This window comes from Cryptomeria japonica, chromosome 7, assembly GCF_030272615.1.
Source record: "Cryptomeria japonica chromosome 7, Sugi_1.0, whole genome shotgun sequence".
Lineage (NCBI taxonomy): Eukaryota > Viridiplantae > Streptophyta > Pinopsida > Cupressales > Cupressaceae > Cryptomeria > Cryptomeria japonica.
Genome location: NC_081411.1, coordinates 551,464,841 through 551,490,242, shown reverse-complemented (window position 1 = coordinate 551,490,242; position 25,402 = coordinate 551,464,841).

The window sequence follows — 25,402 nt, the reverse complement described above, 5'->3', positions numbered from 1 at the left end:
TGATTTGTTGATCTGATAATGTGCTCATAAGTGCTTCTCTTACTTTGGAATCATTCTCCAAGTCTTTAGCTAAGGCTGGTGGATTAGGGTTATTCGAATTAGGAGAAACATAGCCTTTCTTTGTAACATCCCATATATCTCTTCCAATGCAATTTAGATGTGTCTCCATTCTGATCTTCCATATACCATAGTTAGTTCCATCAAGTTTGGGATTGTCCTTCCTGAAGATATTTGTTACCATATGATCTCCTCAAGTTGTTAGGCTTCTACAAAAAGAGGACTAAGCTCGGATACCAATTGTTAGGAATGGGGAGGACAATTAAGAGGGGGGGGGTGAATCAATTGTCAATAAATTGCAACCCAAAAACAAATTATTCTAACTTAAAACTCAGTGTCGGTAAAACAAATTAACATTTATAGTATTACCGGTACAACTTAATGCATGAAATAGAAAGAGAAACAACATCCTTAACACGTGACACAAATATTTTGATGTGGAAACCCAGTAAGGGGAAAAACCATGCTGGGAAACCTTACCCACAATCAGATGATACTACTGTAGATAGTAAGTGAATACAATAATGGGGTTTGCACATGCAGAAAGGCCAACCGCCTAGAGCTCACTTCTCAATCACAAAATTAGGAGTCATATTGATTACACAGTTGGATGGTTAAATCCAATAATTAATGTACTGCTTCAATTTAGCATCTTCAATGCTGGATTTAGTATCGGTTTAAGCTCTTCACATGAGGACCAAACACCTTCATAACCTTTGACAACCTTCCTTCAATCCTTCAGATGATATCTGTGTGATTTGTACAAGGATATGCTTGTTTTCACTCTTCACAATGATCTTCAATATACACATATACTCACACACACATCTTCCAAATAAGATCTTATAATTATTTATACAAAACCTAAGACCTAATCATTAGGTTGGCTCCCAAAAGATATTACATTTAAATCAATTACAAAATAACTCTTGGTGAATACAATATGTCAGCCTCAATACATCCAATCAATAAATCATTTACAAATCGTGTTGTTCTAATCTGGAACATGTTTTCCTATGTCGTTTCATAACCTGGACCTATCTGTCGGTTAAGGCAAATATGTGAACCCAATTAGACCAATATGCAAAATGCTAAATGTAAATATCCAATCCATGTCTTCGACATAACCAAATGATCTCTAGATGATAACAAGTCATCATCAACTTCCTGAGTTGTCGGTGAAACATATACCGGTAATTGTGCATAAGCCAATATCCATGTCGGGACCACAATGTATCGGTTCATCAATAAACCAATATAACTAGAGTGCCAAATCAACAATGTAGACCTTCAGAAAGATAAGTGTTGACATCAATGACAAAACCAATGCAGCACATGAGGAAGTCATCCATAATACCAACAATATGCAGATGACTACCATCAACAGTTGGATGAGATGGACTACTAGCATGGACACCAAAGGTGAGTTGTATGTAGCAATCATTTTTTGGTACACTTTTTGGGGTCATCTCCTAATGATGAAGTGGAAGGGTGATGACATGTTAGGAAATTGGCCTTGCTAGATTGTTTTCAAGGCTTTCCATATGCAAATTAAGCCATGTGCCACTGGTATCATTATTAATCGAACTAGATTTGATTGCAAGATTATTTCCTATGTGCCTAAGGTCTTGTCTCAAATTTTAATGACTTGCACAAGTTCCCCATTTCAAAGGTCATTAATGGAAATGATTCCACTTTTTGGTGCCTTGATAGTCACCTCAGGCTTAATTTATTTAACTCGTTTGAAATAGTTCTTTCTATTTCCTCTAAAAGTTGGATTCTCAACATTCTATGTGTGGCTTTGCTTATGTCTTCTTGTAAACAAGATCTCTTTGTCTTGGCTATGGGGGATGATAGAGTGCAATACAAACCTTATAAGCCAGATGACTTTAAGAATGATTCTCTGGTTTGGAATTATTATGTTGAAGGAGGGGTTGTTGATTTCATGGAGTGCCTTTATGGCCATGATAAGCAACTCTCGGCTTAGTTTGTGGCCTCTTGGGCTGGGAGAAGGGTCACGATTGGGGGTGTCTCTTTTGAGGTCTCAGAGGACTCAAGTTATCAAGCAATGGGCCTTTTACTGGAAGGGAGAAGGTGGAAGAGGACCAGCCATGTGTCCAACAGCGAAGGTTTGAAATGTTTCTTCAGAAACAAGGAGGAGTTGATGAAAATGTAGGGTGGTTTTTACTGTGAGGACCTAAAGCACCCCTGGAATCAAATATGATTGATTATAATGAAATACTTTACGTTGGAAGGTTGCTTCAAGGTGTTTTACTACTACCACCTTCCTTTGTTCAACCACTTCTATAATAATGACCTACTTTGTTTACCATTTTTGTTACTACATTCTCTAGAAATTTTTATTAGAGAAGCCCTGGACCCCCAAAATGCAGATAAGCTGCCTATCCCACTTCACCAAGGCCTTATTTATAGGCTCTATAATTTCCATCCATCTCTTTGCCCGCTTAGGAGCCTTATGTTGGTTCAACCCTTTGTTACGACCTCGCACCTTCTCATGGCCTTCTCTTCTAGCCTTGCAATTCGTAGGTTTTTCCAATTCACGCAGGATGCCTTTGCGGCCGATCAATTTCCCCCCTCTATATCTATCACTAAAATTACCCACTTTGTGCCCTCTTCCTCCACTAGCAAAGAGAATTTTCGTACCCCCCCTAAGGGCAGAGGGAAACCTTGGATGGAGCACAAAAGAATTGTCATTGATGTGATCTCTTCATCGAAAGAAATGGAGGAAAACCCCTCTCTAGATACGAAAGGAAGGAGGAGATCCCACAGACACATCTAAGGGCTCCTCAAAGAAAAAACAAAAAACTCAATGTGTCTTTGATTTCGATGAGGAATGTACTGATGAGAAGAAGGGGGGAGATCTTAAGGATGTGGACACTTGTGGGACCCTTATGGATGTCAGAAAAGCTAAGCTGGAAAGGGAACCTACGGACTTGATCAACTTGGTGGACCCGGAGGAGGTCATGAAGACAGTGGACCTGGAGGACATGGGAGCCTAAGTGGTTAGTTCCCCTGAGGAGGATGTGGTGAGGATGATTGAGATTACCAAGGACAAAGTGGATCTGGTTGTGAAGACTGTGCATAACCATGAGTAGAATAGGGAGGGTATTGTTGTCGAGACTTAAATCCCCCAAGGGAACCCTACCATTAAGAAAATCCAGAGTATCAGCATAGAGGTCATGACAATCCTGAAGTGGATTGAAAGCTTGGGACAACTCCTAGATGTGAAGGCCATCATTTATGAGGTCAAAGATATGAAACGTCAGATAGAAGCCCGTGATACTCAGATTTTTAGTATTAACAAATTTTGTCTACAGGTCCTTCACAACTCGGCTCTAACTCTCTCCCTCCTAAGAGAGCGCACTGCAGACAATGATGTTGATGAGGAGGCCAAGGAACTTTATAAGATCCTCTTTAATGATTGGAACAGGGTCATAGAAATGACAAGGGTTCACAATTCGACCCCTTAGGTCTTGTTTTGCTCGTTTGAACTCTTAGTTGTTTTTTGGTTTTTAAAGACTTTAGCTTCTAACCATTTTATGATGTTCTAGTGTTGTAATAGCATTGTTAATAGTTCATTCTATGTAAAGGGTCAGTTCCCTAGTTTTCATTTCTTTCATAATCAAAAACATTACTATGTGTCATTGTTTAAGCTGCAAAAATTTGTGCTAAAAACACATAATTCTTATGGCATGTAACTTGATACTACCATTATCACATACAACTAGGTTATCATGTGCTCTCTCTAGCATGGAATTCATAGTGAAAACATATCTAGTGTGAAAAATGTGAATGAAAAAGTAAGATTTGCAGCCCAAAACTAACGAGAAAATAACCAAAGGCATGCTCAAAAAGAACCTCACACACTTCCCCAACCAAATGTTGCATAAGTCACTACTCGGGAAGAGTGAATCAACATTAACTTGCTTCATAAAATATACTTCTCACTGCCTTCGAACCTAGACCTTCATCTCAATCAAACCCATATATAGCATTGTGCAAACAATTTGCCCATTGCACAAAATAGACACTAGCCATGAACTTTAGAAAAGTCTTTGTACATGCATTGTTTCTCATGCCAAAGGTCAAACATGTGTGCTCCACACTAGTTCATAATGTCCCACTCATGCTACTCAACTTCTATTACACTCTGGAGCTCCTCTTCACTGCAACATGTTGATACAAACTCATTTTATATTCACTGTAATTTTTTGCGACATTTGATAGATATACCACAGCTCAATATGTTGTTCAAATCCTCATATTTGCACCTGGAACAATGCCCCATCAAACACCAAACTAAGGGCATCTTCTTTTCATATCTCTAGAGGCTATACACATTGGTGAGACTCATTTTGTGTCTTACCAATCACCAATGCTAGCCACTTTGGCCTTACAAGAATAAAAGGAAGGCGCCCACACTATTTTTGAAAAATGATTTTACGCTTATTGGAGATCAAAGAAATCTCAACAGAATCTCTCCGATATAGATGAGTCTCTTTGATGAAACTATTTTCTTTAGCTAACCTTAAATAATGCACACTAAGCAACATATTAAGCCTAGAGAATGTTAACTTGAAGTCTGAGTGTTTAACACTTTTAAATCTAGAAGTGTATTCTTAATGTGGTCACATGCATTAAGACTCTTTGGCCTTATAGGAATAAAATGAAGGGGCCCACACTATTTTTGAAAAACAATTTTATGCTTATCAGAGATCCAATAAATCTCAAGAGCATCTCTCTGATATAGATGAGTCTCTTCGATGAAACTATTTTCTTTAGCTATCCTTAAACCATACACACTAAGCAACATATTAATCCTATAAAATGTCAGTCAACTCTTAATGTTTAACACTTTTAAGCCTAGAAGTGTAATCTTAGTGTGTGTGATTTAAGTCATTCCATTTTCTTCCTCCCTGAAACTTGAGCCTCGAGCCCACCATATTGCCTTTCTTTGCAACCTTTTGACTTTGATTTTTATATTCAATCCACATTTCTCTGTTGATTTTAAATGATCTTTACATTTAGGCTTTAATTAAACCATTAATTTTCAAATTCTACATCTACTCATATATTTAAATCATTAAAATTATCTAAATACTTTATGTTTTCACTGATTTCCAAGTCTAAATAAAATGCCAATGTGCCCTTAGATTAATTGCAATGTTGATTATTAGTTAAATCATAAGATGATCTAATTAATAGAATCTTTTAAAATCAAGTATAGATTACCTTTTGGAGTCATGATGCATGTCAGGTACCCTCGTGGGCTCGGCTTAAATTTTTTTTTCATTTTGATACTACTTGACCCCATAATCAACTTTGAGTAGCCTCAATGTACATCTGGACTAAAATCACAAAATGGGTAATCAACAAAAGTTTGATTTCTGACTCTTTTGCATAGTGCTCAAAACAAGCTTGGAGCCCTCAAAACTGCACTAGAATACTAACCAGATCACATCATGAAGCCACGGAAACTAAAGATCCTACAAAATGGATTTGTACAATTTTGCCTAAGGTGAAAGATTTTAATTGTCAAAATTGACTACGCTATTTCTACAAATAAACATGCCAGAATCTTTCAAAAACCCACAATATCACTACTCTAAAAATATAACAAATCTTTCCTTGGGAGAACAACACTAGGGGGATTGATTCATTTGGGTAAAAAGAGGACATGTGCCAAGATTCTTTTCCTATATCCATCATATTCACAAAATATTAATAATCAAAGTTGGGCTCTTTAAAACTTTCTTGAAGTGTTGATGTCAAATCTATGCAATATCAATTTTCTTTTGGCTTCGAAAAACAATATCAAACTAAATGTTGGGGTGTTGCAACCAAGTGAAGGAGTAAATAAATATACAAAGAATCACAAGGACCAATTCATTTCACATGCAGGTCACCTGTTTGTGAAATATTAGTCAAGATGTAGTCAGTTTGGCAAATTTATTACTATTCAGGCATCGAATCTCACTTATCTGCATTTGATTTTGACTAGGAAAAAAATATCAAACAAAGTATTGGGGTTGTGAAAACTGACATAAGGGTACATTATGATGCATAAAATCATATGCACCATTCCTTTTTCCATGAAAACCAACAAGTATCAAAATATCATTCTCTAAAAATGGCTACTCTAGCAAAGTTAATAACATGCAAACATCAACCTTTCTCATAACCTCCAAACTAGGTACTTCAAAAACTTATCAAATCTGAATCTGAAAAGCTGAAAATGATCATGGACACTCATCAATAATGTATGAAAATAATCCCAAATTTATTACTCATGATGAGAAAATGGTTTCAAGCTATTCACCCTCAAAGTGGGCTACTTGGAAAAATTTGCAGTGGAGTGTCTCAGTGTTGCAATTAATTTTCTCATCATGTGCCCTTCAAATTTTGCCAAATTTTGAAGGTCCCAATAGTGGCTCTTTCTTAGGGATGCATGCCCCTTGTGGGCATGGAAAGAACCCAAATATCTAATAGAAGCAAACCAAGTTCCTTATCCATTCAGCTGCTCAACCACAGTATGCTTCATTCTAAAGTCAAATTTCAAACTTCATGGGTGACCCGAGGTGACCAAAAATGGATATAACCAATGTTTACCTCTATCAAATATAAGATTTTCATTTGATGACATTATGACCAATCTAAATATATCACTGTATACACTTAAAATTGGCTTGAGAAAATTAATTAAATACATGTTATTTAATTAATACCTAATTCCTCTATCTATAAATAAATTATTTAATTTATTTATATGATTCATGGCATTTCTTCTTCTTATCCTAAAATCATTTTCACATCATTTACCAACCCATTTTATCATCCCACATCAACATGTGTCTCATATAATTAAATATTCTCAAATATTTAATTGCACAAATATCTTCAACAAACTAAAGAGACACATGGAATTGTAACTAATTGGGAAGACAGTTGGTATTCCCTTTTTTTCGCCATCCTCCACATAGAACTTTCTTCCTCTTAAGGAAACATGATCCACTTTTTTCTCTAACTTCTCCATCTCCAACATTCATCTTCTCAAATCGAATCTTGACCATCCATCTTTGCCACCTAGGACATGAGCCTTGGAAAATCTATAAATAAACTCTCATTTGCACAAATCAAGGTCTAGAAGTAGATATTAGGAATAGAGAGAATTTAGTATTCCAACATTTTCAGTAATTAGCCAGTGATCTTTGAGCATTTAGTATAGCATAGCATAATTTTCATCTTTTAGCATAGATCAATAGAGCATTCTAGCATAATGTAGATCAAGTTTACATCTCATCTAGCTTAATATCATACATTGTAGGAATAATTTCTTGCATTTGCATTCAATCTCATTCTCTAGGTTGACATTTTGAAAGCCACGAGTGCATAAATCTAAGAGCTAATATGGTTTGATAAATCCTTGGAGAGAGAAGACAATGGGAGATTCACAAGAAGGTTGTGTTTGAATTCCTTTCTCTTAATTTGCTTTCAATTTAGTCTCATTGATTTTTTAGTGTTTAATTTTATTGACACAAATTTTGGTACAAAATCACTATGAACAACCTGATCATAGACACCATTGTTGGCATCTCCCACTACTCTACTATGCTTAACATTGTCAATACATTCATCTTCCATTTCCCTTTCAAAAGTATGTCTAGATTGAAAAAAATTGTAATAAAATGACAAACGTGTGCCACATTCATCATACTATAAATAATCATGCTAAATACACCTCCTTTTAACATTTTGATCATTGCCCCAATTCATTGAAAACTTTTCCATTTAGACTAAAAACTTTGAAGCATTCATATCTATCACACAATTGGTGTCATTAGATATTTCACCATAATCTTGCACATAGATCATAGATTCATCGTGAATATTGGGTTTCAAACTATACAAAATATCCTCAAGTGTGTCAAAAGAGAAACACTCATACATTTGTTCATTTTGTGGTAGCATTGTATCAAACTTGTGAACATAAATCTAAATTTATTGACCTAGCCACTTCACAATATATTTCAATAGCTTTCAAATAAAAAATACCTTCATCTCTAATGTTTACATCATGCATAAATATATCCACTTTTGGTTCATATATGTAATCAACTTCACTCTTCCAACCACCATCCAAATTTGTGTAAATAACTTCAAGAATTGGTTCAAACAAGTCTGAACTTACCCCATGATGCACATCTTCATGTAGACCTTCCTTGTCACAAATTCTTTCCTTATCTGAAACATTATTGCAAATGACTTCATCAATGATATTGGTTTCCGCATGACCAAACAATATTGATGTATTATCAGCAATACATATTTTTTCATGTTCATAACTTTGATTCTCTTCTATGTCATTAAAGTCAACAAGAAAGCATTGATACTCAACATAGTTTGTAATAATACTATTTTATTTGTTCACATCCATATCTAATTCATGTTCTAATAGTCCATCACAATCATTGGGACTTCCCATTGACATTGATATTAATTCCTAGTCTATATGGTTAGCACAATGCACACCTAAACCAACCACAAATGAACATGCTTTTTCAAATATTTGCATATCAATATCAGTTTCAGAAATGGTGAATGATTTCATCTCAATCTCAGTCAAATCATTCCAAGTAACAGGGAAACAATCATCATAACTAGCTTCATGAGTAAATAAAGTATGCAGGGACTCGGTATTTTCATACTCATAATTGATAATACTATCAACATTATCCAAATCATCATCATATATATGCATCAAATGATCTTGAATTAGACTCATACAAGTTACCATGGACAATAGGACAGAAAGTGGTTTGATTCATATCATAGTGTGAAAGTACACAAGGTGAATCCATAGTACTATAATCATTGTCAACAAGATTTTCATCATTGGCATACACATGATCAACACTACTTACTTATTTCTTACTTGGCTGAAAATGCATCACATCATTAACATCAACACCTCCGAATACCTTGTTTGAATCACTTTCATCACAAGGCTTCCCTTGAACCTTTGTTGATGCAATATCTTCACTATACAACTTAGTATTCTCAATCACATCTATCAAATCAAAAACTTAAGAAATACTGTGTGGCTTCTGTAGCTTAGGAAATAGGAAATCATCACAAACAAGTCAAAACACTAATCATTAGCTCAATCACGAAAACTAAAATGCAATGATCAATCCTAAAACACACTCAATAAAGACATAAAGATAAAACATTCAAAAGTAAATACTATGCAAACCATATGTGGATATGAATGCTTCCTTCATGCGGCTCCATTGTCCTTCTTTCTTCTCCAAATAGTTTTGTTGTGGATCTCACCTACTAGTGCATACACATAATTGAAAGCAAGTAGACAAGATTATTGATCAAGAGTACTCAAAATGTGATTGATTAGAAATTTGATAATCAGATTAGGGGATTTGATTGAAGAAATTCATCCAATTTATAGAGAAATTGGAGAAAAAGACAAGATTAGCATGAAATTGATTCGAATAGAAATTCAAATCAAGAATAGCAAAATTATGACATGTGTATGACAAATTGCTATGCAAGGATTTTATGACAATTTATGACAAATTTCTATGTCAAGAATTGATTGATTGTCAATTATGACAAATTATGACAAATTTCTATGTCCTTCCCATGAAATTAGGAGAAAAATAGGAGGAAATTGAATTAGAAATTAGGAAAATTAGAAAATTGGGAAAATAGGAAATTAGGAAATTTAGTGAATTAATTAATAAATTTTCATTTATTAATTAATTCAAAAAAAGAGGAATTATTAGCCAATTAAATGAACATTTAATTGCAATGAGAAGACTTAGGATAAATAATTAATTTATTAATCCTAGAGAGAGAAATGACAAACAAGGTTAAATGATTAAATCATAAAACCCTAGAAGATGAATTAGCAATGCAAGAACGACAATTAGGTCTTGATGAAAGATAATTGATGTTGATTCGATTATGATCATGATTCTGACTGACAAAGGACCAATGCTGATAAATGATTTGATTGAGAAATGCGCCAATTGACGAGGAACAATGACTAATTGATCCAAATTGATATAATTGAGACAAACAATGATCAATGACAAATCGATCGCAAGATGACAAGATTGACAAGAGGAAAAGAATCGATGACAAAATAGATTGCAAAATGACAATATTGAAAATGACCACGATCGATGACAAATCGATCGCAAAATGACAAGATCGAACATGACAACGATTGATGACAAATCGATTGTTAAAATGATAAGATTGAAAATGATAAGGATTGATGATAAATTGATCACCATATGACAAGATTGATAAGAGGACAAAACCCTAATTAGGATTGACGATGTCCAAAATGATGACAAATGAGCACGTACATTGATGCAATAGGATAAAATTGATCAAAATCATGACTAGATAGTGTTGTCGACAAGACCAAATTTGAAGGCGAGATGATTGAAGAATGTAGAAGAATGACTCGATGCTCGCAAATGATAAAGACCAAATGCGTGACATAGGAGAAATGTTAATGTGATGCAAAAACCTAAAATAAGGCAATGCGCAAATGTTAAAGTACGATCCTGCAAGCATTGACCATTTTTAGGTGTCTACATTTTGCCCCTCTTTGAGACAATGCAATTTTAAGTGTTGTTTCAAAGAACAATAATGAAAATGCCCCAGACAATGACAATGACATATGCATGCCCCCTCGAGGAATTGGCCGGAAACATGCAGAAAAGAGGCCAATTTATCGATAGAAATGATAGGATGGAACAGACTGACAATCAGAGATAGGATGCATGAAGGACAAGCAATTTAAGATGCAAAAGACCGCGACCAACATAAGATGGAGAGGGTGCACGTCCATCTATGTACTGACAAAGATCTATAAATGAGACCAAGAGAGGGAAAATTGCTCATTTGCACTAGACAAAGAGGAGGATTTTTTTGCTCTGGACAAGGACACTTGCAGATAGATGGCAAACATTCCAATGGCGGATCACCTCGGAGAACATGTATGCACATTCAGATGACCGGATGATGCAAGAGCAGCGGTATGTATCACAAAAACCCATGTTTTCAATTTCATGAATTTTGATTGCTTGCGGGACATTGCAGGGCCCACAGGGAGTGCAGAAACTGACTTCTGCGCTTGTGTAGGGTGAATCCTGTGCTTGTGTGAGGTCTTCTATGCTTGTGTAGGGTACACAGGCGCAGGTTACATGACACAGGCACAAGTTCCTTGACACAAGCGCAGTTGTGCATTTGAAACCCTAATTTTGGTCAAAACAACATGCAAATGATCCAGAAAGGGGGGATAAGGGTAGGATAGATTAGATTAGATGAAAAACACCCTGATTTGGACATGAAAATGAGGAAATGCAACCTGTAGGAGCAAACCCTAAAACTGACAAAATGTGCCCCAATTGTGATGCAGAGTCGATAGTGTCCATTGATCACACGGGAGAACCGACCTGACTGCTTCATGCTACGACATAGACTCAGGAGCACAGACAGAGATACATTAGTAGGACTAGGGATATACTATATCACATTCATGCCCAAAATTAGTGCAAACATAGGACTGCTTACCGCATTGGTAGAGCGATGGCATTCGGAGACCTCCTCCTTCCATCTGGCAACTAGAGAGGCGACTGTGACACTGGAGGATGTATGGCGTATCCTCTGCATTCTAATTCATCGAGAGATGGTAGAGTATGACCTAGTGACAGGGAGAGACGCATTGTGCAGATTATTTGAGTGTGACGCAGATGATCTAGATATCGTGGAGAGGGAGATTGGCTGGGAGACCATGGCATCAGAGTATGATCGATGATATGTGGTGATTGCAGTGGTGATAGCATGCCTACTAGCAGGAGATAGACGAGGACATGGATTCCCTATTGGATGGGGAAGAGTGCTAGAGCGGATGGCGAGAGAGGGGACGGTGAATGCATGGGGACCATGTGTACTGGCTATGCTATATTTTCAGCTGCATCAGATAGCATATCAAGGAGTGCAGACTTTGAGCTGTGGAGTCACATTGTTATAGGTATGGGCATTTGAGCACATAGCCATATGTCGATTGATCACAGATAGACAAGTAGTACCACACCAACCATATGTGTACTACTATGGGGGAGCACTGAGACAGGGTCCTTTTGGATACATATTGTATTGGCGACACGAGCTAGACAGATTGAGAGAATTCATATGGAGGCCATATCATGATTATCCAGGACGGTCAGATGATAGTGATGAGCTACCATATTGTAGACAGGAGAGTTACCTAATTGGGCGACCAGTGAATCACTAGAGAGTGATTGAGTTGTACCTGCCAGAGAGAGTCAGACGACAATTTGGAGAGAGGCAGGATGTACCTAGGAGGACTACACACTTTGCCCGATCTCACAAAGAGATGAGTCAGTGGGGGAGTATGATTCAGCCACACATAGCTTATACTGACTTCACACAGCTGCAGCAGAGACAGTGGGATTGGAGATTAGATGTGGTGGACGTCAAGACGATAGAGGAGTATGAGAGATGGTTTGCATGACTACGGCCAGTGCCATTGACATATCTGGATATTCCAGTACCGAGGCGATAAGAGGACTTCCCACTCACAGGAGAGGAGGAGGGAGATGAGGAGGATGAGGAGGATGAGGGCGGGGATGAGGATGATGGGGAGGATGAGGACAGAGATGAGGATGGTGGGGATGATGAGGATGGAGATGAGGATGGGGATGACGAGGATGAGCCAGATTCAGGCGAGCAGGAGGCATTGCAGGATATACCCATAGAGCCAGAGATAGCTAGGACAGAGGAGATGGAGATGTGCAGGGCTATCATAGAGAGTCAGCAGGATCACATTGCGACTTTAGAGAGACAGCAGGATCAATCCAGAGCAGAGATAGCCAGACTCACAGTGGCTTGAGATGCAGCAATTGCTTAGGCACAGCAAGAGGAACAGAGAGTCACTGAGTATATTGGGTCGATTCGGGATGCCAGTGCACGTGAGATGGCACAAATGCTGATAGAGACCGGAGAGGAGATATGCCATTGGAGGACACTATATGAGGGTGCCATTCCACCAGAGCAGAGAGCAGCTTCATATCAAGCACGATCAAGGACAGAGAGCAGGGCACGCTCTCGGAGGTCATTGAGTAGCATGGGAGTGAGTGAACCTATGAGACCACCACAGCCAGGACCAGGAGGGACATCATCCACGAGGCATGGAAAGGATGAGGAGGATAGAGGGAGCACCCAGTGACAGAGGCACATGCTCCTTAGGACAGACAGTGGACATTATGTAGTTTGACATTTTGTAGTCAGCCTGCGGGCCATACTTAGGACAAATAGTCCAATTTTGTACTCTGATATTATTGTGATATATGATATGATATGCATCGAGATGATGGGATGCAATGTGTTATGACTTATGCGATTTTCTATGTATGGATGACTTATGCACTGTTGATGTATCATTATGGAACATGTATGGATGTATTTTTTATGTGTTTTTGATGCATTGATAATATGAAATGGATAAAAGACTTGATATGATGCTTAATGTAATGCAAATGTACTAACCAATGAATGTAGGATGTAGCATGTATGTTTGGGGAAATCGGAGCACTAGACTGAACTGACTATCCGAACTGACGGAAGAAATGTTAGTAAGAAGAAAATGAGACAGAGGACAATTAGAGATGAAGAAAAACTTGCTTTCAGTAATGCACTTTGTAGGTGAGAACCTTTATTTTTATGTAGCAAAACGGATGCATAGCATCATGGCATTGAAGGCCAGAGCTGAAATGCAACCCTTTTTACAAAAGACAGACACATCACAAACAAACAACAATCACAATCAAAAAGAAAAGAGACCATGAACCATCCCGGTCACTCTAAATCACTCAGTGACATCATCGAGCAACATAGGAACATGATCGAAGCCAAAGATAAATCAGTAAAAAGATAAGATGCACACATTCCAACAAATCAAACAAACATCTTGATCTTCATTGTCAAAAGTTGAAAGTGCTGATAGGACAATCATGCTGTCTGGTTTCAGGACATGTGGTACCCCGTCTAAGACAGGACACAATCTGGTTTCGAGTATACCACACCCTGTGTAAGACTCATGATAGTAGAGACAAGGACAAATGATATTGATGGTTGATTGATATGACAATTTTAATCAGTTTGAATGTCTGGTTTGATGGAAAAGTTCATCTGATTAAGGCGTGATTTGCAGTAAAGCGCAATGTTGGATTACGAGTCGTTGGATGTATACTCAGTGATCTGTCTTATGCACCAAGAGGTCATTTATTGCAAAATGCTTGTTTTTGTTTTTGGTTTTTTTGAGTTTTTTTACAATTTTTTTGTGTTCATTTTTTCAGGACTTTATATGATTTTTAGGGATTTTTTCAGGACATTTTTCAATTTTTTTTTTTTTTTTTTATGATTTTTTTTCAGGACTTTATTTGATTTTTTTGAATTATTTCATGACATTTTTCATTTTTTTTTTGAGGTTTTTTTAGGACATTTTTCAATTTTTTTGATTTTTTCAGGACATTATGTGATTATTTTGTTTGGATTTTTTTTTTTTTCAATTTTTAGGATTTTGCCCTCAGTGTCTAGCAAGGCAAGGACTATGACTATGACAGGTGAATAAATAGGCTTGCTGAAATGATGGTGGATAGAAGAAAGACAAAGGCCTTTTAGTATGGAGACAATACAGATGCAATTTTCAAGGGCTATTGCGTGATGGGACAAGAGACTGGATATGACAATGTAAAGCAGGAACATGGCATGAGGGACATGTCAAGAGGTTTTTGAAACCATGTTTAAATTTTGAGTCCTTATGTCAGATCAAGATCAAGGAATGAAAAAGAGTGTATGGATAGGGATAAGATATGGATAGGATAAGCAAGACCAAGAATGGATAAGGGACATGGACTGAAAGTCAAGATTGGCTAAGGGATAGTGGCAGAAAGTTGCAATAAGCTAGGGAATATGAATGAAAGGTTGTAATAAGCAAATGGATAAATGACCAAAAGCTATGATGGACTAAAAGCTGCAAACAAGATGCATGATGCTCATGATGATCCTTAGCCTTGTCAAGATCAAAGGTGGAAAAGGGAAACTAGACATGAGGGACAATAGGATATGAAGGGTAATGACAAGGGTTCGATAGGATAATGAAGGGTAATAGGATATGAAGGAGGAAACCTGCCCCCAAGTGTGGTGTGCAAGAAGTTCATAGATTAGGCATGACACCTGTTTGCCAAGTTTTCATCATGGTACTTGCCCAAGGCGCCTGTTTGCCAGGTTTTCACCAGTGGACGAATTATTTTTTCTTTACTTTTTTTCTTTTGTCTTTCTTTTTTTTTTTTTTGATTTTTTTGTATTTTTGAGCTTTTCAATAGAAGATGGACACATGATAGGGGATGGAAGAAGGACTCAAGCATCTTTTTGTTTGGATAGTAGCCTTGAAAAAAAAAATGGACCATGACCTTTAAAAGTATGCTCAAAGACGTTGGTAGGATAAGGACATGGAAATTAATATGAAACTAAGGCAAGGATTTATGCAAAGGATTGGACCAGAGGGATGGAAGGATGGAAAATATGCATTGGATAATGGATAGGGTATTGGAAGAACTATGCTTGAGTGGATGGAAATGAAGGCAAGATCAACATTGGCACACACCTTGAGGGGTGATGGATTGATGGAGGAAAGATGTATCTCAGATTGTGAGATTTGGATGGAGGAATAGCTTGGGATTTTGGGACATAAGGGCCCAAAATGGAAGAAGGAGGTGATGGAGGAACAAATTTGAGAGGTTTGGATGGAGGAATATCAATTTTGACTGCCAAGTTGGATGTTTCTTTAGGCTTTTGTGCTTCAAGGAGCCGCTTAGGGATCCACATGGTTTTTTATTTTTCATGCTTTTGTGGTTCCTTGGAGTGCATTGCTTGCACAAGGGATTTAGGAACCCATATATATTTTGACTTTGCTTTATTTTGCTCAGTGGGCCTTTGTGGCCTTTTGGATATTTATTTTTCTTTATAGATCATATTGTTCTTTGTTTTGACATGTCGATTATATTGGACATGTTGATCCTTGAATACATGTGGATTGCTAGACTTATAACTTTTATACTTGGCATCCAAATTGCTTGGAAGAGGGAATGAATATTGATGTGGATGGGAATGATTTGGAGGCATGTGGGATGGATGGAAGGTTCTCCAAGATGTGTGCCTTTGCTGACCTTGCATAAAGGATGAAGGGATATAAGGACCTAAGATGGATGGAAGATATGAAGGGGAAGGTGTATGTTTTGATTTTGATGGAGGGATACCAACGTCTTGAGAGTGAGTTGTGTAGACATGACCCTTAAGATCTTCTTTCACATGAAGGGATTCTTGCTTATGAAGATCTACTCCTTTGCCTTTATGAATATCTTGACTTGTAGGATACTCTTTTCTTTGAGAAGAAGACGCGAGTCCATTATGAGGTGGATATGATATGAGAGAAATAATGAGATCTTGAAGTGGATCGGATTGGACCAAAGTGGAAGAACCCATTATGCATGTTGAGGGTTCATAAACATCTTGCACTAACACGTTAGAATCATGAAGGGGATTAGGATCATGAGGGGGACTAGGATTGTGTAGTGGACATGGTTCAATGACAGGCTCTTCAAAAGATGGAATGGGAGAAATAATGGGATCATCAAAAGAAATGTGATCTTGGAGTGGATATGCTGGAGCATTAGGACAAGGAGATGGAGGAACAAGTGGATCTTGTGGAGGATCTAAATGAATAATTTGATCTTGACAAGGAGGAAGATCATTGGAATCCTCTTTAAAGGTGCTTTGCTTTTGACTTTCAATGGGATCATCGGAAAGGATGGAAAGGATATCTTGATCTTTCTTAGGAAGTGGAATGTCAATGGGATTTGAAAGGACATTGTGTTCATGAAATGGAAGGGGATCGTTTGGGATTTGATGGACTGGGATATCTTGATCTTTCCTGGGGAATGGAGTGTCAATAGGACTTTGGATAGGATGGACAAGAATAGGGGAATCATCATGAGTGTCTGGGAACATGGGGTCCTGGTCAACATTTGGATGGGATGATAAAGTTTTGGGATCTTGGTCTTGATTTTCTTTAGGACACGTTTCTTCATGCTCTAAATTATCCTCTTGACATGAGGTTGGACTTTTGATATGCATGGAGGATTCTGACAAGGGATCAATGGTTTGGCATGAAGGAAATGGACTTTGAACATTTGTGATGGATTTTGGCAAGGAATCAATGCTTGAACATGAGGAAGAAGGACTTTGAATGGGGTCCTCTAAAATAGGTAATGGCAATAAAGTGCATGGTGGCATGGGGTCTTGTATTTCTGAAACATGACAAGGATGTGCATCATGAATTGGATTATCATGGCAATCAATTATGGATATCTCTTGGGTAATTGCATCCTTGGGGGTATTGTTTGATGAGGACAATATGGAAGGTTCTTGTGAAACTTCTAGAGGTGTAGGGATAGATGCCACTGGAGAGTCAATTTGTTTGCAGGGGGATGAGGCATTGCTAGACAGAATTGTATTATTTTGATCTTCCTCAAAGAACTCACTTGGTAGTTTCCTTAAGAGCATTGCAATAAAGCCACCTTTCTTTCAAGGTTTTGACATGATTGGATTTTGAATTTGAACTTGTTTTTGGTTTGATGTCATGTTTTGATATTGGACTTAGTTTAATTGTTTTGACATGTTTGAAACTTGGATTCGTGTGTGCTGCAACATTTGTTTTTGAATGTTTGGTTGTTGTTGTTGACATTGATATTCCACCATTGGTTGAACCATTTGTTGACATTGTATAGTTGGTTGGACATATTGTTGAAATTGGACCATTGGTTGTGTTGGTTGCATATGTTGGACAATTGGTTGTGATGGTTGAAAATATGATTCATAGTAAACACCTTCTTGTTCTTGTTGTGGAGGCACATAATGTTGAAATTGATGTTGTCTCTTTTCTTGAAATTGTTTCATCATCTCTATTTGGGAGAGGAGAGCTGGTATGTCTGATCGTTTGATAAGAGACCTTACATCAATTGGCTCAATATTTGGATTTCGACCTGGAAGTTTTTGAAACATTTTGGACATTTGTGATCTATTCTTCGCAATTTTTTTCACTCTTTGTTCCAAAATCTCATTTTCTTGAGCTAGTTTCTCCTCTAGTTTTTGTATTTGGAGACTTGTTTCATCATAAAAAGTTTGATCAATATTGCCTTGTTGTTGGGTTGGATAGAATTGTGATTGCATTTTCGGTTGATATGTCAAACTTTGTTGCATCATTCATGCTTGGAACCTTGTTTCAATAGACATGTCACTATGCAAATGCAATATTTTTGGAATTTTTCAAGGATAATATATGATATGCAACTAAATGCAAACTAAATGAATGAGAATGCAATCTATGGCAAGAGTGCAATCTATGTTTTTGGTTGTTTTTCAATATTTTGACAAACTTTTTGGAATGCAAATCTAAAAGAGACCCTTAGGAATTTGAAATGATGTCTAGACCTCAAAGGACAAAAGGACCAAGTGACAAAAGGACAAAATGACAATGTCTCCCCTATATGCTTGGATACTAAGCTAGGTTTGACCAAATGACATTGATGACAAAAAAAAAAGAAAAGGTTTGACAAGGTCTAGACTTCTTAACAATGACTTAGGGTTTATCAAAGATTTGGATTACTCAAGTATGACAAAACCTAGCTTTGACACTATATGCAAAGGGACAATTACTATGCAAATGACCCCAATATGATATGATAATAACCTAAACTTAATGAAGAGACCTAGGGTAAGCAATGTATGACAATGGTATGACTTTAATGCAAGAGGACATATGCAAATGGATGACCCTTATTGATATGCAAAGGAGTACGACTTAGGTGAAACCTAACCTTGGTACTTGACAATGAGCTTTGCAAAATGCAACCTAGGATGAACCTAAATGTAAGTGACATGAATGTTATGACAACATTTTGAACAATGTTTGACAACCATGTTTGAAAGTGTTTTGAAGTTTGTTGGATGAAATGCTCGTATGTTTAACTTTGTTTTGAATCAATTTTGTCTTGTTTTTGAAATGAGATGCAATTCAACTTTTGACAAGTAAAGAAGACAAGATATTTTAACATAGACTCAAGACAATCATGCTCATTCACACATTTCTTATGGTAGGCAAGGACATTAGGTACTTGAGAGGTAGACTCATTATGGGATTCAAGGAGAATACATAGATTCTTGACCCCACAGGCTCCCCTCCACAACACTCACTTCTCAGGGCAGCCAAGCATCAGTCCCCATGGAAATCTCCCCATGGTGAACTTAGTATCCCTTCCAAGTATCCGAACTTGTCCTTCTCAAGCAACTAGAAGGGTTTTTGGCCTCTAAAACAAGGTGTGTAGTAAGGATTTATGTTAAGCGTTACTTCTTGATGTCACGCAAGCGTGATTGAGACATTAAGCCCATCAAGATACCAGACAAATGTAGTCGCGCAAGCATGATTTAGACCAAGAGGCCCTACTTAGATGTTGATATGAGAAAGAATTCAAGGGTCATCACTTCCCAAGTAACTGCAATTCCCACGTAACCCTTCCTTCAAAGCTTTCGCTCATCGGGTATTTTTTTATAGTGAGTTAGAATGCCAAGGTATTCTAGCCATACTCACTTTGGGTCGTTCCCTTCTCACGATTATCACTTGCTTGCAAAAGCAAATGGTCAAGAAGGCAGACCCTCTAAAGGTGACAAACAATCAAAGACATGAGCATGGTATCGAAGTTTTGGATTTCTGATCACCCTAAGAAGGATGAGAGCATACTCTCCTACTCCAATGTCACACTCAACAATCAAAGCAAAAACATGTTCATTCCAACCTATTTAAAAATCACTAGGTGCCTAAAACATTAATGGCAAACACCAAGTTTAGTTGTTTCTCCAAGGCAACCTGCAAAACCCAAGTTAGAAGTTTGAGGTGTTTATTCTTTGACTATCGATTCTACATAAAACATGTTAGTAGTTTCATTTGTTGTCTTTGCCATGTGTATGCCAAGATGCTGCACAGATAATTAGTACCAAAAACCAAAACACAGAAAACAGAATGCAAAAACAAGACAATTTTTTTAAGCAAAACACTATCTTTTTACCTCTGTTCTGGATTTTACACAGGTGCAGAACTCATGACACAGGCACAGAATGTCTTCAACACAGGTGCAAGATGCTCAACACAGGCGCAAGTTTTCTTACACAGGCACAGAAGTCCCCACAAAACCCTGCACTGCCCTATTTTTGGGTTTTTTGACCTGCAAATCAACTCAAAAGCACTCAAAAACATAGTTAAGGGGTTAGATGGTTAGTTTTCATGTCGGGTTCACCAATTAATGTGAGGTAGGAAATAGGAAATCATCACAAACAAGTCAAAACACTAATCATTAGCTCAATCACGAAAACTAAAATGCAATGATCAATCCTAAAACACACTCAATAAAGACATAAAGATAAAACATTCAAAAGTAAATACTATGCAAACCATATGTGGATATGAATGCTTCCTTCATGCGGCTCCATTGTCCTTCTTTCTTCTCCAAATAGTTTTGTTGTGGATCTCACCTACTAGTGCATACACATAATTGAAAGCAAGTAGACAAGATTATTGATCAAGAGTACTCGAAATGTGATTGATTAGAAATTTGATAATTTGATTAGGAGATTTGATTGAAGAAATTCATCCAATTTATAGAGAAATTGGAGAAAAAGACAAGATTAGCATGAAATTGATTTGAATAGAAATTCAAATCAAGAATAACAAAATTATGACATGTGTATGACAAATTGCTATGCAAGGATTTTATGACAATTTATGACAAATTTCTATGTCAAGAATTGATTGATTGTCAATTATGACAAATTATGACAAATTTCTATGTCCTTCCCATGAAATTAGGAGAAAAATAGGAGGAAATTGAATTAGAAATTAGGAAAATTAGAAATTTGGGAAAATAGGAAATTAGGAAATTTAGTGAATTAATTAATAATTTTTCATTTATTAATTAATTCACAAAAAGAGGAATTATTAGCCAATTAAATGAAAATTTAATTGCAATGAGAAGACTTAGGATAAATAATTAATTTATTAATCCTAGAGAGAGAAATGACAAACAAGGTTAAATGATTAAATCATAAAACCCTAGAAGATGAATTAGCAATGCAAGAACGACAATCAGATCTTGATGAAAGATAATTGATGTTGATTCGATTCTGATCATGATTCTGACTGACAAAGGACCAATGCTGATAAATGATTTGATTGAGAAATGCGCCAATTGACAAGGAACAATGACTAATTGATCCAAATTGATATAATTGAGACAAACAATGATCGATGACAAATCGATCGCAAGATGACAAGATTGACAAGAGGAAAAGAATCGATGACAAAATAGATTGCAAAACGACAATATTGAAAATGACCACGATCGATGACAAATCGATCACAAAATGACAAGATCGAACATGACAACGATTGATGACAAATCGATCGTTAAAACGACAAGATTGAAAATGATAAGGATTGATGATAAACTGATCGCCAGATGACAAGATTGATAAGAGGACAAAACCCTAATTAGGATTGACGATGTCCAAAATGATGACAAATGAGCACGCACATTGATGCAATAGGATAAAATTGATCAAAATCATGACTAGATAGTGTTGTCGACAAGACCAAATTCGAAGGCGAGATGATTGAAGAATATAGAAGAATGACTCGATGCTCGCAAATGATAAAGACCAAATGTGTGACATAGGAGAAATGTTAATGCAACGCAAAAACCTAAAATAAGGCAATGCACAAATGTTAAAGTACGATGCCACAAGCGTTGACCATTTTTAGGTGTCTACAGCTTCAATCCTTCAAGAATTAACCCAAATTTGAATCATATATCTTAAAAAATAAATCAATGCATGTAGACTCTTGAGGTCTAAAATCAAAAGGGATATTTGACAAAGCATTCTAAAATCTTGAAAACCTTGACTCTCCTAGTTTTTGTATGTCAAACAAGGGTTTAAAATATACCATATAGGGTCAATAATGTCCACATTCCATTGAAAAGAGGCCCAAAACTTGATTTGACCTACGCTAATGAATGATGTCTAATTAGGAACAACAGGGTTATAGTCACTCAAGACATTGTTTTCATATGTATGTGCACCATTTTGCTATTGATTATATGCATCTAGCACATACACATAAGAACTGACTACAATTTGAAACATATTTTTATCATTCATATTTGTTGCATCATGCTTTAGCTTAGACTTTACACTGGTAATGGCATGATCATCATCATGAGATAAAACACAAGTTGAAACAATGAAATAGTAAACATTTGGGATACCACTTCTAACCTTTGAACTACATTGTATGCTTGGATATAAAATTCTATTTGTAGGATGGATATTCATACTCATTCCAAACTCTAAAACCTTCTCTATATTCATGGCAATATTGAAAGCCTCATGCAGATTTTTTGTAGTTTTACTTCTCAATTTGTAGCCCATCTTCTAGTCAAAGGCACCCAAATAAATGAATAAAGCTAGTCCATCATTAGGTCTCATATTGTAATGCCCCTCCCTCGATCAAACTTCACTTAACTTAGTTTGACTTTGGTTGTTTTCTTCAACGGTTTATGTGGCTAGTTGATACTCTCTTATGTGATGGCTTTTATTATATTGGTTGTGCTTTATTTCATTCAGAGGTCAAGTACCTTGGCACGTTATTTCCGGTGTTGGGATCTCCATTGACCCATCAAAGATCAGAGCTATTATGGATTAGCCAGCACCAACCAGTGTGACAGAGGTCAGGAGCTTCATGGGCTTAGTAGGTTAATACCGATGCTTTGTTGAGGGATTCTCTAGAGTCACACATCCTATTACTTCTCTTTTGCGTAAAGGGAAGAAATTTGAGTGGACAAAGAAGTGTGAGAGGGCCTTTCAGGAACTCATAAAGGTACTTACTAGTGCACCTATCCTTGTAGTGCCAGATCCCTCAGCTGACTTCATGGTTTGCACAGATGCTTCCCTAGAGGGTTTAGGAGTAGTCTTTATGTAGGATGGTAGGGCTATAGCTTTTGAGTCTAGGAAACTTAAGACTCATGAGCTTAACTACCCTACTCATGACCTTGAGCTTGCAGCAGTAGTGCATGCACTTGTGAGGTGGAGACACTTCCTTTTGGGTCATCATTTTGAGCTTCATTCAGACCATCAGAGCCTTCAATACATATTCACTCAGCCAAACCTTAATGCACATCAGAGGAGATGGATGTAGTTCTTGTGCGAATATGATTTTGACATTCACTACATCAAAGGGAAAGAAAACGTAGTTGCAGATGCATTAAATAGGAGACGTCATGAGGTATACATCATATCTATGGGCATGGATTTGAGAGATCATATATTGTAGCAGTTGCTAGAGGATGGATGGTATTTAGAGGTTTGTCAAGTAATACAATCACAAGAAACTCTAGAAGGGAAATATGTGAATTATTCCTTAGAGTCTGATGGGCTATTACACCATAGAGGGTGCATCTATGTACCTTCTTTTGGGGGATTGCAAGAGTTCATTATCACAGAGGCTCATAGAGCTCCTTCTGTAGCACATCCCAAAGTTAAGAAGATGCATGCTGACTTGAGATAGTTATATCATTGGCCAGGAATGTAGCAGCTCATTGTTGAGTTAGTAGCCCAATGCCTCGAGTGTTAGAGAGTCAAGGCGGAGCACCGCCATCTAGGTGGGTTGCTCTAGTCTCATGCTATACCAAAGTGGAAGTGGGATACTATATCCATGGATTTCATCATTGGTCTCCCTATGTCTTCTCATCACCATGATGCCATCTTGGTGACAGTTGACAAGTTGACCAAAGTGGCCCACTTTTCACCAGTTTGGACTACCTTCGCAGCACCAGCAGTAGCACAGGTGTTCTTGCGAGACATTTTTAGACTTCATGGTGTTCCATGCAAGATTATTTCTGACATGGATTCCCTCTTCACTTCTTCCTTTTGGAAGGCATTACAGGCAGCTATGGGCACTAAGCTCAACTTCAATATAGCCTATCATTTGGAAATGGATGGTCAGACAGAGAGGGTTAACCAGGTGTTAGAGGATATGCTTCATATGTACGTCATGGATCATTAGATCAAATGGGAAGAGTATCTTCCCTTAGTGGAGTTTTCCTATAACAATGGGCATCACACTTCATTGGGAATGCCACCCTATCAGGCATTATACGGTAGGCCTTGTAGGACACCGTTGAGTTGGGACCACATAGAGGACAAAGTTGCTATTGGTCCTGAGATAGTTTGGGATATGGAGCAGTAGGTGGATTTGATTAGGAAGCATCTTAGAGAGGCACAGGATAGACAGAAGAAGTATGCAAATGCGAAGAGGATAGATCATAGCTACTTGGTTGGAGACATAGTCTTTTTGAGAGTGCGACCGTATAAGAGTCCAATCCATTACGGAAAGGGTTGTAGGATCATTTGAGATCCTTGAGAGAATAGGAATAGTTGCCTACCATTTAGCATTGCCACCTAGCCTGTCATGCATCCATGATGTATTTCATGTATTAGTTTTGAGGAAGTATATCTATGACGAGTCTCATATTTTAGATTGGGATGCCTTGCAGGTGGAGTCGGATGGGCAGCTAGCTTTGGAGCCCATTTGCATTTTGGCATGCCGGACACTGGCCCTTCGAGGTTGAGAGATGGACCAGGTTAGGGTCCAGTGGGATTGCTATGATGAGGTTACGGCTTCATGGGAGGATGCAACACATATGAGATCCCAATACCCCCATCTTTTTGATGAACTCCAAGATGAAGTTCATGCCTAGAGGGGGAGGGTGTGAGGCCCTATCCCGACTCATCCTATCATTTCAGTATTTTTCATGTTGAGACTATTATGGATGCTTTATTTTTATGCATTATGGATTTGGAACTTATATGATTTCATGATTTGGATAACATTGATATATATTGATGCTTCATTTCTATGCATTATAGATATAGAACTCTATATGATTCTAGAATAGGATTACTTTGTGATGATGTCTGTCATTATTGGAATTGCTGGACTTTACTATGATGATAGAAATAGGATGCATGTTTATGTATGGATCAAAATTATGAGGATTATGATAATTGCTTATGTGGATTTATTTTGATACAAGATATA